The sequence below is a fragment of the Cetorhinus maximus genome, chromosome 16, assembly GCF_964194155.1.
Source record: "Cetorhinus maximus chromosome 16, sCetMax3.hap1.1, whole genome shotgun sequence".
Taxonomy (NCBI): domain Eukaryota; kingdom Metazoa; phylum Chordata; class Chondrichthyes; order Lamniformes; family Cetorhinidae; genus Cetorhinus; species Cetorhinus maximus.
The window spans coordinates 32,461,499-32,478,305 of record NC_135894.1 but is presented as its reverse complement, the minus strand read 5'-3'; the positions used below and the strand labels follow the sequence as shown (position 1 = coordinate 32,478,305).

At 49.5% G+C, this 16,807-nt stretch overlaps 1 protein-coding gene across 1 annotated transcript in view; it reads left to right on the top strand.

Annotated features, from left to right (window-relative positions):
* Positions 1-1,509: 1,509 nt before the first annotated feature.
* The window catches only part of spag17 (sperm associated antigen 17), a 342,330-nt gene continuing 327,032 nt past the window's right edge, over positions 1,510-16,807 (top strand). The window contains exons 1-3 of the mRNA XM_078559611.1: positions 1,510-1,575; positions 6,280-6,370; positions 7,083-7,196. The gene's annotated coding sequence lies outside the window, so the exon portion shown is untranslated. The remainder of the gene's footprint in view (positions 1,576-6,279; positions 6,371-7,082; positions 7,197-16,807) is intronic.

Genomic DNA, 16,807 nt, shown 5'->3' with positions numbered 1-16,807 from the left:
TAGCTGCCTTTTCTTAACATAAAATATGCTCAATACATGGGTTAGTCCTCAGAATTTCCCATATATGATCAGTTGTGCCTGACCTGTGCTAAAAGTGCATTGGATGGCGTATTGATTCAGGTGATTTTTAGTTGTCTATGGCACCTGCCTGAAGCAGTTACATATAATATATGTGTATGTATATGTAAATAGAGGTCCTATGCTTGTTTTAAGATCCTGATACAAAATTCAGGGTGCAATTCTCACCCTCCCAAATTGAGGAGCCGCACCAGGGCACCTATTTGGAACGCACAGCTCATTGGCGGCAGTTAAATTAGGGTCACTGCTGGATTTGGCTCAGGTCTCAGGCCAGCACTGACTAGCATGCAGTGTTGTTGCTTTGTTGATTGGGTGCAAATCAATTTTTCTCCCTCAATATCGTGATAATGCTGTGGTTTATCTTTGTTTACTTAATGCTTCAGTTCATCTGCTGATAAAACTCTCATTTATGCCTTTGTTGTTTTCAGTCTGGGCTATTCCACTATTTTCTTGGCCAACCACCTACCATGCTCCATAAATTCAAGGTCATTCAAATTGCCCATACCCTAACTTGCACCAAGTCTCGTTCACCCATCACCCCTGTGCTCTCTGGCCTACATTGGCTCCTGGTGCTGCAACGTTTTGATTTTAGAATTCTTATCATTGTTTTGAAATCCTTCCATGACTTTGCTTCTCCATCTCTGTAACCTTCACCAGCCCTACAACACTTTGAGCTCTCTGCGTTCCTTATGGCCTTTTGTATATCCCTGATTTTCATCGCTCTACCATTGGCAGCTGTGCCTTCGAAGATCCCTATCTAAGCTTCTCTATCTATCTCTTCTGCTTTAAATCACTCCATAAAATCTCGTTACGGGCAAGCTTTTCATCACCTGTCTTAACATCTCTTGCAGTTATACAATGCCCTTCATGACCTAAGGATTGTCCCACATGCTTTACAGCTAATGAAGAATTGTTAAAGTGTGATCACAATTATAACGTACGTAGAAAATGCAAGTTGTTGAACTATTTCTGTTGCTGTATTCGGTTTGGGAGGCTGATTCTGCTTTTCAAAAGTTAGCACAAATAACCCCCTCCCCCCATACACACACACACTCAGTTTGAACAACTTTGCTGGGCTGTTGTGTACAGGGAAATGTTTTATTGTTTAGAACTCAACTCTGCAGACTCAAATATGAATAATATCATAAAAGGAACAAATATATACCGGACACATTTTAATTTAATTGCTTACAGAAAACAGAAACATGCGCACTCTATCTTACGGCGTTTGCAAAGCAAATTATTAAAAGGACAAATGTCTGGGAGCTCTCACCTCAGTGTGTAATTCATCCTATTTACCACTGGGCAGCGCTGCTCAGCGGATGGGAACCGGCGAAGAGCGGGTCGCCGCCAGGTGGCGGTGCAGGGCAAGGGGAGGAGATCAGAGTAGATTCTATCGCTGACAATCTAAACACTGAGCGTCTCTTTGACACTCGGAGGCGGGGCGAAGGTTGCTATGATGGTTACCAGGGTAACAGAAACAGCCAAATACGAAGGGTAAGGAGCAGCCGAGAGCCGGTAGGGAGAGACCGGGATGGAGGGGGGGGAGAGGGGGGCAACGGGGGAAGACGGATATCGGAGGGAGAACGACTTCGGCGGGGGGGGGAGAGGGATATCGGTGGGGGGCGGGGGGAGAGGGATATCGGGGGGGGGGCGGGGGGAGAGGGATATCGGGGGGGGGGGGGGCGGGGGGGCGGGGGGAGAGGGATATAGGGGGGGGGGCGGGGGGAGAGGGATATCGGGGGGGGGCGGGGGGAGAGGGATATCGGGGGGGGGCGGGGGGAGAGGGATATCGGGGGGGGGCGGGGGGAGAGGGATATCGGGGGGGAGAGGGATATCGGGGGGGAGAGGGATATCGGGGGGGGCGGGGGGGAGAGGGATATCGGGGGGGGCGGGGGGGAGAGGGATATCGGGGGGGAGAGGGATATCGGGGGGGGCGGGGGGGAGAGGGATATCGGGGGGGGCGGGGGGGAGAGGGATATCGGGGGGGGGGCGGGGGAGAGGGATATCGGGGGGGGGCGGGGGAGAGGGATATCGGGGGCGGGGCGGGGGAGAGGGATATCGGGGGGGGGGGCGGGGGGAGAGGGATATCGGGGGGGGGCGGGGGGAGAGGGATATTCGGGGGGGGGGGCGGGGGGAGAGGGATATTCGGGGGGGGGGGCGGGGGGAGAGGGATATTCGGGGGGGGGGGCGGGGGGAGAGGGATATCGGGGGGGGGGGCGGGGGGAGAGGGATATCGGGGGGGGGGGCGGGGGGAGAGGGATATCGGGGGGGGGGCGGGGGGAGAGGGATATCGGGGGGGGGGCGGGGGGAGAGGGATATCGGGGGGGGGCGGGGGGAGAGGGATATCGGGGGGGGCGGGGGGAGAGGGATATCGGGGGGGCGGGGGGAGAGGGATATCGGGGGGGGGCGGGGGGAGAGGGATATCGGGGGGGGCGGGGGGAGAGGGATATCGGGGGGGAGAGGGATATCGGGGGGGAGAGGGATATCGGGGGGGGTGGGGCGGGGGGGAGAGGGATATCGGGGGTGGTGGGGCGGGGGGGAGAGGGATATCGGGGGGAGAGGGATATCGGGGGGAGGGGGATATCAGGGGGCAGAGGGAGGGGGGGCGGGGGGGAGAGAGATATTGGGGGAGTGCGGGGGAGAGAGATATCGGGGGGAGAGGGATATCGGGGGGAGGGGGATATCAGAGGGGAGAGGGATATCGGGGGGGAGAGGGATATCGGGGGGGGGCGGGGGGGAGAGGGATATCGGGGGGGGCGGGGGGGAGAGGGATATCGGGGGGGAGAGGGATATCGGGGGGGGCGGGGGGGAGAGGGATATCGGGGGGGGCGGGGGGGAGAGGGATATCGGGGGTGGTGGGGCGGGGGGGAGAGGGATATCGGGGGGGAGAGGGATATCGGGGGGGGTGGGGCGGGGGGGAGAGGGATATCGGGGGTGGTGGGGCGGGGGGGAGAGGGATATCGGGGGGGGTGGGGCGGGGGGGAGAGGGATATCGGGGGGGAGAGGGATATCGGGGGGGCGGGGGGGAGAGGGATATCGGGGGGGAGAGGGATATCGGGGGGGGGGCGGGGGGGAGAGGGATATCGAGGGGTGGCGGGGGTGAGAGGGATAACGGGGGGGCGGGGGGGAGAGGGATATCGGGGAGGTGCAGGGGAGGGGGATATCGGGGGGAGAGGGAGGGGGGGCGTGGGGGAGAGAGATATCGGGGGGAGAGGGAGGGGGGGAGTGGGGGAGAGAGATATCGGGGGAGGTGCGGGGGGAGAGGGATATCGGGGGGGCGGGGGGAGAGGGATATCGGGGGGGCGGGGGGAGAGGGATATCGGGGGGGGCTGTGGGGAGAGGGATATCGGGGGGGGCGGGGGGAGAGGGATATCGGGGGGGGCGGGGGGAGAGGGATATCGGGGGGGGGCGGGGGGAGAGGGATATCGGGGGGGGCGGGGGGAGAGGGATATCGGGGGGGGGGAGAGGGATATCGGGGGGGGGCGGGGGGAGAGGGATATCGGGGGGGGCGGGGGGAGAGGGATATCGGGGGGGGCGGGGGGAGAGGGATATCGGGGGGGGCGGGGGGAGAGGGATATCGGGGGGGAGAGGGATATCGGGGGGGAGAGGGATATCGGGGGGGAGAGGGATATCGGGGGGGGCGGGGGGAGAGGGATATCGGGGGGGGGCGGTGGGAGAGGGATATCGGGGGGGGGGCGGGGGGAGAGGGATATCGGGGGGGGCGGGGGGAGAGGGATATCGGGGGGGCGGGGGGAGAGGGATATCGGGGGGGGGGCGGGGGGAGAGGGATATCGGGGGGGGGCGGGGGGAGAGGGATATCGGGGAGGTGCAGGGGAGGGGGATATCGGGGGGAGAGGGATATCGGGGAGGTGCAGGGGAGGGGGATATCGGGGGGAGAGGGAGGGGGGGCGTGGGGGAGAGAGATATCGGGGGGAGAGGGAGGGGGGGCGTGGGGAGAGAGATATCGGGGGAGGTGCGGGGGGAGAGGGATATCGGGGGGGCGGGGGGAGAGGGATATCGGGGGGGCGGGGGGAGAGGGATATCGGGGGGGGCTGTGGGGAGAGGGATATCGGGGGGGGCGGGGGGAGAGGGATATCGGGGGGGGCGGGGGGAGAGGGATATTGGGGAGGGGGGCGGGGGGAGGGGGATATCGGGGGGGGGGGCGGGGGGAGAGGGATATCGGGGGGGGCGGGGGGAGAGGGATATCGGGGGGGGGCGGGGGGAGAGGGATATCGGGGGGGGGCGGGGGGAGAGGGATATCGGGGGGGGGCGGGGGGAGAGGGATATCGGGGGGGGGCGGGGGGAGAGGGATATCGGGGGGGGGCGGGGGGAGAGGGATATCGGGGGGGGCGGGGGGAGAGGGATATCGGGGGGGGGCGGGGGGAGAGGGATATCGGGGGGGAGAGGGATATCGGGGGGGGGGCGGGGGGGAGAGGGATATCGGGGGGGGGCGGGGGGGAGAGGGATATCGGGGGGGGGCGGTGGGAGAGGGATATCGGGGGGGGGCGGGGGGAGAGGGATATCGGGGGGGGCGGGGGGAGAGGGATATCGGGGGGGGGGCGGGGGGAGAGGGATATCGGGGGGGGGGCGGGGGGAGAGGGATATCGGGGGGGGCGGGGGGAGAGGGATATCGGGGGGGGGCGGGGGGAGAGGGATATCGGGGGGGGCGGGGGGAGAGGGATATCGGGGGGGAGAGGGATATCGGGGGGGAGAGGGATATCGGGGGGGGTGGGGCGGGGGGGAGAGGGATATCGGGGGTGGTGGGGCGGGGGGGAGAGGGATATCGGGGGGAGAGGGATATCGGGGGGAGGGGGATATCAGGGGGCAGAGGGAGGGGGGGCGGGGGGGAGAGAGATATTGGGGGAGTGCGGGGGAGAGGGATATCGGGGGGAGAGGGATATCGGGGGGAGGGGGATATCAGAGGGGAGAGGGATATCGGGGGGGCGGCAGGGGAGAGGGATATCGGGGGGGGGCGGGGGGGACATCGGGGGGGATATCGGGGGGGGCAGGGGGGAGAGGGATATCGTGGGGGGAGGGATATCGTGGGGGGAGGGATATCGGGGGGGAGGGAGGGATATCGGGGGGGAGGGAGGGATATCGGGGGGAGGGAGGGAGGGATATCGAGGGGGGTAGGGAGGGAGGGATATCAAGGGGGGGAGGGAAGGATATCGAGAGGGTGGAGGGAAGAATATCGAGAGGGGGGAGGGAAGGATATCGAGAGGGGGGTGGGAGGGAAGGATATCGAGAGGGGGGAGGGGGGGAGGGAGGGATATCGAGGGCAGGGATGGAGGGATATCGAGGGCGGGGGGTGGGCTGAGGGGAGGGAAGGATATCCAGGGGGAGGGAGGGATATCCGGGAAGAGGGTGGGGGGGGAGGGAGGGATATCCGGGAAGGGGGGGGAGGGATATCCGGGAAGGGGGGTGGATATCGGTGGGGGGGGCAGAGAAAGGGATATCGGGGTGGGGAGAGGGATGGGAAACATCGTGGGGACAATGATAGTGATATCGGGGGGAGAAGGGATATGGAGAGGAGAGGGACATCGGGGGAGAGGGACATTGGGCAAGGCAGAAGGACATCAGTGGGTGAGAGGGACATTCGGCGAGGGGGAGAGGGACATTGGGCAGGGCAGAGGGACATGGTGGCTGGGGAGAGGGAAAAGGTACATCGAGGGGGTAGAGACGTGGGGCAAAAACAGGAGGGTAGGGGGAGAGTGGAGGTGAGAAAGAATATGGGGAGGGAAAGTGGGAAGGAGGGTGGTAGGGATGGGGTGGGGTTTGGGAGGCCAGTGTGGGAGAGTGGTAAAGCTGTGGAGGGAGACATAGAATATAAGAAATAAGAGCAGGAGTAGACCATTCAGTCCCTCAAGCCTGTTCTGCCACGATCTTGCTCAACTCCACTTTCCCACCTACTCCCTGTATCCCTCAATTCTTTGAGAGATGAAAAATCTATTGATCTCTGTCCTGAATATATGCAGTGATGGAAATCCACAACCCTCTGGGATAGACACTTCCAAAGATTCACAATCCGGTTGAAGAAATTTCTCCTCACCTCACTCCTAAATGTTTGGTTCCTTATCCTGAGGCCATGTCCCCATGTTTTAGATTCCCCAGTCAGGGGAAACAATCTCTCTGTGTCAACCCTGTCAAATCCCAACAGAATCTTGCATATTTCAATGAGATCATCTTTCATTTTTCCAGATTCCAGAGATCCAATTTACTCAGTCTCTCATCATAGAACAACCCTCATATCCCAGGAGCCAGTCTAGTGAACCTCAGTTGTACCTACAAGGCAAGTATATCCTTCTTTAAATATGGAGCCCAAATCTCTGCACAGTACTGCAGGTGCAGTCTCACAAAAAACCCATATAATTGTAGCAAGATCTTGTTATTCTTATACTCCAATCTTACTGCAGTAAAGACCAACATGCCTTCCTAATTGCTGCTGTTTCACCTGCATGCTAATTTTGTGTTCCCCATATGAGCACACCCAAATCTTTCTCAACACCAATATTTAAAAGTTTCACATGTTTCTTTAAAAAATTCTCTTTTTCCACTCCTGCAACCAAAGCGAAGAACCTTACACTTCCCCGCATTATAATCCATCTGTCACTTTGTTGCCCACTCACTTAACCTGTCTATATCTCTTTGCAGTCTCTTTGTGGTCCGCCATCCAATGAGATCATGGCTGATCTGATAATCCTCACCTCCACTTTCCTGCCTTTTCACCATAACCCTTGATTCCCTTACTTGTCTCTACCTTGAATATACTTAACAACCCAGCTTCTACAGCGCTCAGCGGTAAAGAATTCCACAGATTAACTCTGAGAGAATAAATTCCTCCTCATCTCTGTCTTAAATGGGCGACCCCTTACTCTGAGATTATGCCCTCTATTCCTAGACTCTCCCACAAAGGGAAACAGCCTCTCAGCATCTACCCTGTCAAGCCCCCTTGGAATCTTATATGTTTCAATAAGGTCGCCTCTCATTCTTCTAAACTCCAGTGAGTACAGACCCAACCTACTCAACTACTCTTCATAAGAAAACCCCTCCATACCCAGGATCAATTGAGTGGACCTTCTCTGGACTGCCTCCAATGCCAGGATATCTTTCCTTAGGTAAGGGGACCAAAACTGTTCACAGTATTTTAGGTGTGGTCTAACTAGTGACTTGTATAATTTTAATGCTCCATTCCTTTTGAAATAAACTGTAGCACTAAGACTAGTCACAGCCTGCCAAATTGAAAATGGCCCATTTATCCCAATGCTCTACTTCCTGTCCATTAAGCAACCTCCATCCATGCTAAAATAATTATCCTCAACTCCATGAGCCCTTATCTTGTGTATTAACCCTTTGTGTGGCACCTTATCGAGTGCCTTTTGGAAATCCAAATATGCTGCATCTACAGGTTCCCTTTTATCTACCCTACTAGTTACATGCTCAAAAAACTCTAACATTAAATTTGTCAAATGCAATTTCCCTTTCGTAAAACTGATCATAATATGATTTTCTAAATGCGTGGATAAGACTTCCATAATAATAGATTCCAGCATTTTTGCGATGCCTGGTGTTGGGCTAACTGGCCTGTTTTCTCACTCCCTTCTTTTTCAAATAGCAACTTTCAATCCGTTGGGACTGTTCCAGACTCTGGGGAATTTTGGAAAATCTAGTGCAATCCAGTGAAAAACCGGTGCATCCACTATCTCTGCAACTATCTCTTTTAGAATCCTAGGATTGTGATCGTCAGGTCCTTGGGATCTGTTGGTTTTTAATCCCTTAAGTTTCTCTAGTGGTTTTCTCTGCTGATATTAATGACCTTATGCTTCTCGCTCTTATTAGCCACTTGGTTATCCTCTATTTCTGGGGAGGGAAAGGGGAGAGGGAAGACTGCTGCAAGACACTAGTTGGGGAGGGGGGAAAGGGGATACTGGGGAAGAACTCAATTACACCGCTGACCACAAAATCTGGGTCATTATTTATTGCAATCAGGTGGAAATTTGTGTCATTTTCAGCTCACTATGTAATTATGGGATGTCTTATTCTGTAAAATGAAGATACAATAAGCCTTAGGGAAGATAACAGGGACAGAAATAAGAGGCAGCAAGGCACGCAAGAGGGAATTAACGAGAGAAGGCTCTCATTGGTGTGGAAATAATTGAAAACTGAGCTACTAAATCAAAGAGAGGGGGAGTTGGGTATGTGTGCAGCAACTTTGCAAAGTAGTTTCATTGATGATACATGTGATGTATAACGCACATTGGTAATCACGCTGTGCCACAAAATGCTCTTGCAATTTCTGACAGTTTCTCAAGCAAATGAATAACACACTGCCAGCGAAGTGACACTCAAACTACTCTTTGGGCTTACATCTAAGCATGTTCAGGAGCAGGACAGTGTAGAAGTTTCAGAAAGAAGAATATTTGTGGGCACGGTTAGGTTGCCTTATCATTGAGCATGTGATTGTGTAATCTTGCACACCTCTGTTGTCCCAGCTAGTAAAGTATTGTAGCTGGCCTTTCCCTACAGACACCTTCCTGGACAGTGAGAATACAAGAAAAAAGAAAATAAGTTATATAAGAATTATTAGGAAACTAAAAACTATTGATGATAGGAATATGGAAACACTAAATATAGCTGCAGTATGTAAAATATTGTCATAAATATTCATTAATTGAACTATTGTGGTGGAAATAAACATAGCATTACTGTGTAAATTGAAGGTACCAATGCACATTATCACAATGTGAAATCACATGTGCTCAGTTTATCCCACCGAATTGCAAAGGTCAGTTGAATAAGGAACAAAGCAGAGGTCAGACACTTCTTTCGAGTGAGGACAACTCACAGTTGATTAACCATCTGCTAGTCTTGCACACCTATGAGGAGCCGCTGTACTGGGTGATGGTGACAAGAACAACATAGGAGCTCACTTGCCCACTCTCTTGACTAAAGAACGAGGCAAGAATTTAAATAAAATGAAAAAAAGAATAGGAGGTAAAGATTTTTCTGACCAGTAATGACTTCTTTCGATTTCTCTTAATTTACTTTGGGGTCGCCAAAATGCTGGTTAATCACTCTTCTCCATCTACTCCTGCCAATCCTATCGCATTCAAGTCTATCACCACCACATTTTTCCATCTGGTCTGAGGCTTTTCTCTTCTCTTTCATCCTGGCAGTCCCATATCCGTCACATGCCACACCACATTTCCTCTCTCTCCACAACAGATGACCATACCATTTCAACCTCTAAAACAAAACAGAAAATGCTCTAAAAACTCAGCAGGTCTAGCAGCATCTGTGGAGAGAGAAACAGAGTTAACGCCGAGTGTGTATGACCCTCCTTCAGGGCTCTGAAAAAGAGTCATATGGACTCAAAACGTAAACTCTGTTTCTCTCTCCACAGATGCTGCTAGACCTGCTGAGTTTTTCCAGCATTTTCTGCTATTGTTTCAGATTTCCAGCATCCGCATTATTTTGCTTTTACCATTTCAACCTCTTCTTGGTTACTTTCTTCGATGCTCCCACGATATTCACTGACCCACTGATGTTCTGGTTCCTAATTTTGTCATTTTTCATGACTCCACATAATCATCTCAGCATCTGCATCTCATTAGTATGCAGTTGTTGTTCCTCTTTTCTTGATGTTGTCCAAGTTTCTGCACTATATAACAAGGCCAATGTCACAAGTGTCTTGTACATTCTTCCTTTCAATTTCAGCGATACTCTTCTATCACGTAAGACTCCACTGCACTTCTTCCAATTACACCAACCAGAGCTAATCCATTGTTTCAGTTCCATTTCTATATTTGCATCTTCTGCCACCACTGATCCCAGGCACTTAAAACTTCTCCAAGTCTTAACCTATAATTTTTACACTTTCACTCTGATTTTCTTCCCTAAGCTCAAACTGGCAGTCGATAAATTGAGTCTTTGGACTCTAGTCTACTGATCTTCATGCTCCTGCCTGACAGTGCGTTTCTCCAGTTCTCAATCTTTTTCTCATCATTCACACCACATAGCTCAACGGAATTTGCAAACATCATTGATAATGGCACTTCCTGTCTCACTTGGTCAGTTAGAACATCTGTGACAATCAGGAAGAGGAAGGGGCACAGTGCTGATCTTTGGTGTAGTCTAACTTTGGCTTCGAAACTCTCACTCTCCCCCACGCTGCTTCTTATTCTTATCTGGCACCCTTTGTACATGTCCTGTAACAGTTGTATGTATTTCTCAGGGACTCCACAAACTCTAGCGCATCTCCAGACTTGCATCCCATGGACATGAATCCGAACTGACCTTCATGGATTTCCAGTATTTGTCTCAGTCTCTAGTCCATGATTCTTTCCCATATCTTGAAGGTATGGGTAAGAGTTTAATTCTTCAGTAGTTTTTGCAATCTTGAATGTCTCCCTTTCCTTTGAATATTGGTACCAAAATGCTTTGCCTCCATAACTTTGGGGTTGTCTCTGTCATCATAACACAGTTGAGTAGCTTATTCATAATTTGAACCCCATATTCACCCAGAGAGGTCCATACTCCCGCTGGTATCTCATCCAGCCCTATTGCATTGCTGTTTTTCATTTCTTTCAGTACTGTTCTGATTTCTTCCAGATTGATGCTAATCATTACTCCATGATTTGCAGCTACCTCTTCTTTCTTTATTCTTGGGTTTTCTTCATTCATAAGCCAAAGCATTGATCCCCTGTAGCTCTCTTTGACTTCGTCCTCTTTCACTCATACTCCGCCTGCATCCTTGATTGTATGTATATTTCCCATGGGCAGAATTTTCCCTTCACCTGGCGGGCGCGGTGGGTAGGCCTGGGAGCGGCCGCAAAACGTTCCGCAGCCTGCGATTGGGCCCCGACCACAATTTCACACAGGCTGGCCAATTAATGGCCAGCCTGTGTGAAATGCACGCTGGGAGCCTCGGTGCTGTCGGGGTGGGGGCAGGAGGAGTGCAAGCGCTGAAGTTTGCGCATGCATGGGGGTGTGCTCACTGAAAGCCAACCAAACAGTTGAGTGGGCAGTGAAAAATAAAAATTAATTAATTGCTTAAGGGCCTTAAAATGCTTCTTAATTGTCAGCGGGCGTGCTGCCAGCTCTCGCGCATGCCCACCGACCAATAGATGGCAAGATGGCAGGATGACATCGGGATCTTCGCCCGACGTCACCGTGCACTATTTTACTGCGGGACGAAAAATTCTGCCCCATGTCTTTTGTTAACCTAACTCTAATAGCGGCTATTCTGAAGATATCTTTTTGGCCCGTTTTGGTATCTAGATTTTCATATATTTCTTCCATAGCCAGAAATCTTTTTCTATCAATCACTTTCTTTGCATTCCTATTTGCATTTTTGTACTGTTATTTATCTTCTTTGAGTCCTGACTGTTTCCACTACTTTAACAATTCCTTTTCTTTTGCTGCAATTTGTGTTTTTATTCCATTATCTTTCTCACACTTCTTCACCAATTTTCCAAATCAAGTCTGTCACTGAGTTCCACCAATTTTCCACGATGCCTTTCGTAACTTCTTCTGTTTCTCTTAACTGGCACTTCATCAACTCTCTGAATTCCCCCTACACTTTTGAGCTTCCACCACTTGATGTTCTATCTCTTGTCTGCTGCTGTTTTATTTCTTTGCAATCAGCTCTGCTATCAATATTTTATTTTGGTTGCTCAGTATCTCACTTGGGAAGTCTTTGCGGTTCTTTGCTTCCTTTGCATGTACTTTTCTAACCATGGTGCAGTCCAGTTGTGTTTCCTTACCACTGTTGTAGGTAATAAGGCGGTTTCAGCATTTTTGGTACCACGTATTTAGTATTACCAGTTGGCATGACACGGCAACCTCAAGGATATTGGCTCCTACTTCATTTGCTTCTCCAAAACCAAATCCACCATGGATAACCTCACATCCTGTTCTTCCTCTCTCCACATGTCCATTTACGTCACCACTATCCTGTCACTGGTTGGTATTTGAATTGCGTTGTCCATCTGTTCCCAGAACTCTTCTTTCTCCTCTGTGGTGCATAATAACTAACTATGTTCAGCATTTCACCATGGATTTCTAGCTTTACTTTGATATTTCTGTACTAATTCTGTCCACTATCAGCATCTTATCCTTCCTTTCCTCGTTTAGTATTATTCCAACATCATTTCTTCGCTATCCTGGTATTCAAGCTTATATTCACTACCAATTTATTTGCTTTGCTGCACTTTGTTTTCTGGAGACCCATGATTTGTATTCCTTTTCTCACCATCAGGTCAGTTACTTAATTGCTTCTCCCTATCAGACTACTAACATATAGACTTGCTATTTTGAGTTTGGTCATCTTTTCACCTCGCCTTCAGGTTTTCTTCTTTAGCCATCCTTGTCCATTGGATGATAACTCTTTCCCATTCCTCACAGAGTTCGGGCAGGAACCCTGCACATTGCTTGCAGAATTAGCCCTAATATCGGTGCTATTTCAATTCTTATCAATCACCGTTGGATTTGGCGGGTGGTTTTACACCTGAATGCCCCTCCTCCTGCCGCTAACCCTCCCCATTAATCCGAACTGAGGACTGACACTGAAACATGCTGATTTGCCTGCATCAGTGGCTGGGCTTCTGACCAATAATGACTATTGTGCAAAATAATTCTCTCAATAATGAATATAGAAAGGAATCAAATCATTACCATGAATAATTTTCATAAATATACAAAATAGAAAGGGATGATCCACTCTTTTAGACTAATCTTTTTTTAGACGTGGGACAACTTTTCATATACATTTGTCTTGGCTCCACACAGCAACTGCGACAGTTGAGAGAGGAAAATTGCATGGGGAGCTCCTTGATACCAGTTTCTGTTCTGTGATTTCCTGCTAGCTGTGGTCAGTATGGGTGGCTACATTGCATTGACACACAGGACAGGAAGTCTGTCATGCTTGTTTTTCTTGTTATTTGTGCCAAGCCTACCCTAGAAATGTTGGTGCATTCCAGTTGTGTATAATTGTTAAGGTAATGGAGGAGAGATTTAAACTTGAAATGGCCACTTTGCCTTGTCCTGTCCAATTGATCGCATATATGGTAAGGCAGGTGCTTTAAAACTTTGTAAAAATAAATCAAATTATTTTATTTCTGCATAGTTTGTCCGCCAAGTAACAGATACGGCAACTGTTCCCCATGCTAAACCCCCTCCCACCATCATTAAAACAAGTGCAACAGATCAATGGGAACATCATCACACCCACCCTTCCCTTCAAGTAACAGAACATCCTAATTTGGACATAATCACCATTTATTCTTCGTCACTGAATCAAAATTCTGTAACTTCCTACCTAAACATATTGTGGGAACACCCGCACCACACAAACTGCAACATTTTAAAAAGATTCATCACCATATTCATAAGGAAACTGGATGGACTATAAATGCAGGACTTGCCAGTGATGGCCACGTGCCAAGAATTAATAAATAAAACTTCAAAAATCACTTCAGTTCACAGACATTAAGTTGTTGGAGATGGTATTTCCACTTTTATCTTGGCCCTGTTAGCAACACCTGAGGCTTTTTGAAAATGACACTTTTATTGAGTAATAAGAATAGATTAAATTTGCTTTGAAAGTGTAATTGCAAACCGTTGCTTTATGTTGACTGTAGTGGGACAATCAGTCAGTTTACAGCACCACCTGGTGGCAAAGTACATTAACTCTTGGCTCAGGTTGCTCAAGGGTGCAAGAGCAATGAACGTTTTCAGGAATGATGAGAAGTGTATTGGTAGATGGTTAATTTCATGAAGAACATTCAGCATCAAATCTTTTTTAAGTTAAAAAGAATTTGGCTAACATTGTTTCATTCGCTTCTGCTTGTTTTACAAAATACTTTTGTTTAATCAATACGTTGGGGGAGTTAGTTCGCCAACTCTTAAGGAGTGAATTAAGATGAGAAATGAAGCCCCGAACCCACTGATGATTCTCTTCTCTCAAGTTGCTTGGCTCAACAGCTCCCATAACTGGGAATCAACACTTCCAGTGCTCACTGTTGGAACAGAAATATTCACTGAATAAAATAAGTGGACTGAAAAGAATATAAATCATCATTTGTTTTTAACTATTTTTGTGCTGAAAAATCTTCTAATGGGTTCAATACCTTTTAAACTGTAAACTACAGTATTTAAATAGAAATTTAAAATATTTTTTCCATAGAATCAAAATTATTTCTGTGGAATGATTTCAATGAAGTTCCTTTGAAGTAAATTGGATTATTTACGTCAGTGCTAACCATCTTTTTTTTTTATCCTTTCATGGGATGTAAGCATCACATGGCAGGGCCAGCATTTGTTGCTCATTGTGATGGAATCCATGGTTTCAAAGCTCATGCCTTCTGGGATCAATCCTAATTGAAAGGTGAAACTGAGAAAATAAACTAACTCTTCCAGTTTCTAAGTAAATTAAGACTGAAACTGAGATTGGAAACCAAACCTGGGGAGACTGAATCTGGTTGAAACCATATAAAGGGACACAGAGCTATTAGAGCTCAGATGATGATCCCAGTGGTGCAATGCAGGCAGGCTGAAGAAGATGGAGGCTAGATCCAGAAACTGAGAATAGGCAAATAATAGTTGCTGCAGCTGTTTCTATTACTTGAAGATAACATTGGTGGATCTACGCTATCCAGACCATTGTAAGCAGAGTTGGGGAGGTTCTGCAGACGTTTGTCATTTTTGATGGAGTGTTCAAGGAACTCGGGTTGGTTGTGCGCTGCTGTCAGCTGGGGATCAAGCTCAATCCTAGAAGAAGAGGAGCTGAAATTCCTTGTGAGGAAGACATAATTTTAAAGAATTTTGTGACTGAGATTGATGACACATATGTTGAGTAGACTGCTGAACCAATTTGTAAGATCTCTCTAAAAGATGAATGTGTTATTACCTTTCTATTTCTGTAATTTAATCAATTGTTCAGTTGATTTGGGCTGAGAATGGTAATATAGGTAATTCAAAAAGTGTACACTTAAAAGCATCATCTAAGGTGTACATGGAGTTTAAGAGAATTCAGTACTGTTTTTATCATAATGATTTAATCATGACGCATGCCACACGCAAGCTTTTTTAAATTATTTAACGGGATGTGAGTGTCACTGGAAAGGCCAGCATTTATTATTCATCCCTAATTCCCCTTGAGAAGGTGGTGGTGGACATATAGGACCGTGAGAGGTCTTGACAGCGTTGACGTGGAAAGGTTGTTTCCTCTTGTGGGAGAATTTAGAACCAGGGGTCACAGTTTAAAAATAAGGGGTCGCTCATTTAAGACAGGGTTGAGGAAAATTTTTTCCCTGAGGATCATGCGTCTTTGGAGCACTCTTCCTCAAAACGTGGTGAAAGCAGAGTCTTTGAATATTTTGAATGCAGAGGTAGATAGATGATTGATAAGCAAGAGGGTGAAAGGTTATCGGGGGTAGGCAGGAATGTGCAGTTGAGGTTACAATCAGATCAGTCATGATCTTATTGAATGGTGGAGCAGGCACAAGGGGCCGAGTGACCTACTTCTGCTCCACATATGTTCGTGAGTCATTGCAGTCCACTTGGTGTAGGTACACTACCCTGTTATGAAGGGTGTTCCAGGATTTTTACCCAGCGACAAGGAATGGCTACATAGTTCCAAATCAGGATGGTGTGTAGCTTGGAAGGGAACTTACAAGGTGGTGGAGTTTCCTTACTTCTGCTGCCCATGTCCTTCTAGGTGGGAGCGGTTGTGGGTTTGGAAGGTGCTGTTGAATGAGCCTTGGCGAGTTGCTGCAGTGTATCTTGTAGATGGTACACATTGCTGCCGCTGTGCATCAGTGGTGGAGGGAGTGAATGTTTAAGGTGGTGGATGGAGTGCTAATCAGCTGGGCTGCTTTATCCTGGATGGTGTCCAGCTTCTTGAGTGCTGTTGGAGCTGCAGTCATCCAGGCAAGTAGAGAGTATTCTATCACACTCCTGACTTGTGCCTTGTAGATGATGGGCAGGCTTTGGGGAAACAGGAGGCGAGTTATTTGCCTCAGAATTCCCAGCCTCTGACCTACTCTTGTAGTCACAGCATTTATATGGTTAGTCCAGTTAAACTTCTGATCAGTGATATCCTCCAGGATGTTGATGGGGGATTGAAGCAATGGTAATGCTAATAAACATCAAGGGGAGATTGTTAGATTCTCTCTTGTTGGAAATGGTGATTGCCTGGTACTTGTTTGGGGAAAATGTAATGTGCCACTTAGCCCAAGCCCGAATGTTGTGCAGGTCTTTCTGCATATAAGCATGGACTGCTTCAGTACCTGAGGAGTCACAAATGATACTGAACACTAGGCAATCATCAGCGAACTTCTGACCTTATGATAGAGGGAAGGTCATGGATGAAGCAGCTGGAGAGGTTGGGCCTAGAGACTACCCTGAGGAACTCCCGCAGCGGTGTCCTGGGCTGAGATGATTGACCTCCAACAACCACAACTACCTTCCTTTAAGCTGGATATAACTACGACTAGTGGAGAGTTTCCCCTGTGATTCCTATTGACTTCATTTTGCGAGGGATCCTTGATGCCACATTCAGTTTAATTCTGCCTTGATGTAAAGGGCAGTAACTCTCACCTCATCTCTGGAGTTCAGCTCTTTTGTCTATGTTTGGACCAAGGCCATAATGAGGTCAGGAGCTGAGTGGCCCTGGCAGAACCCAAACTGAGCACTGGTGAGTAGGTTATTGCTGTGTAAGTGCTGCCTG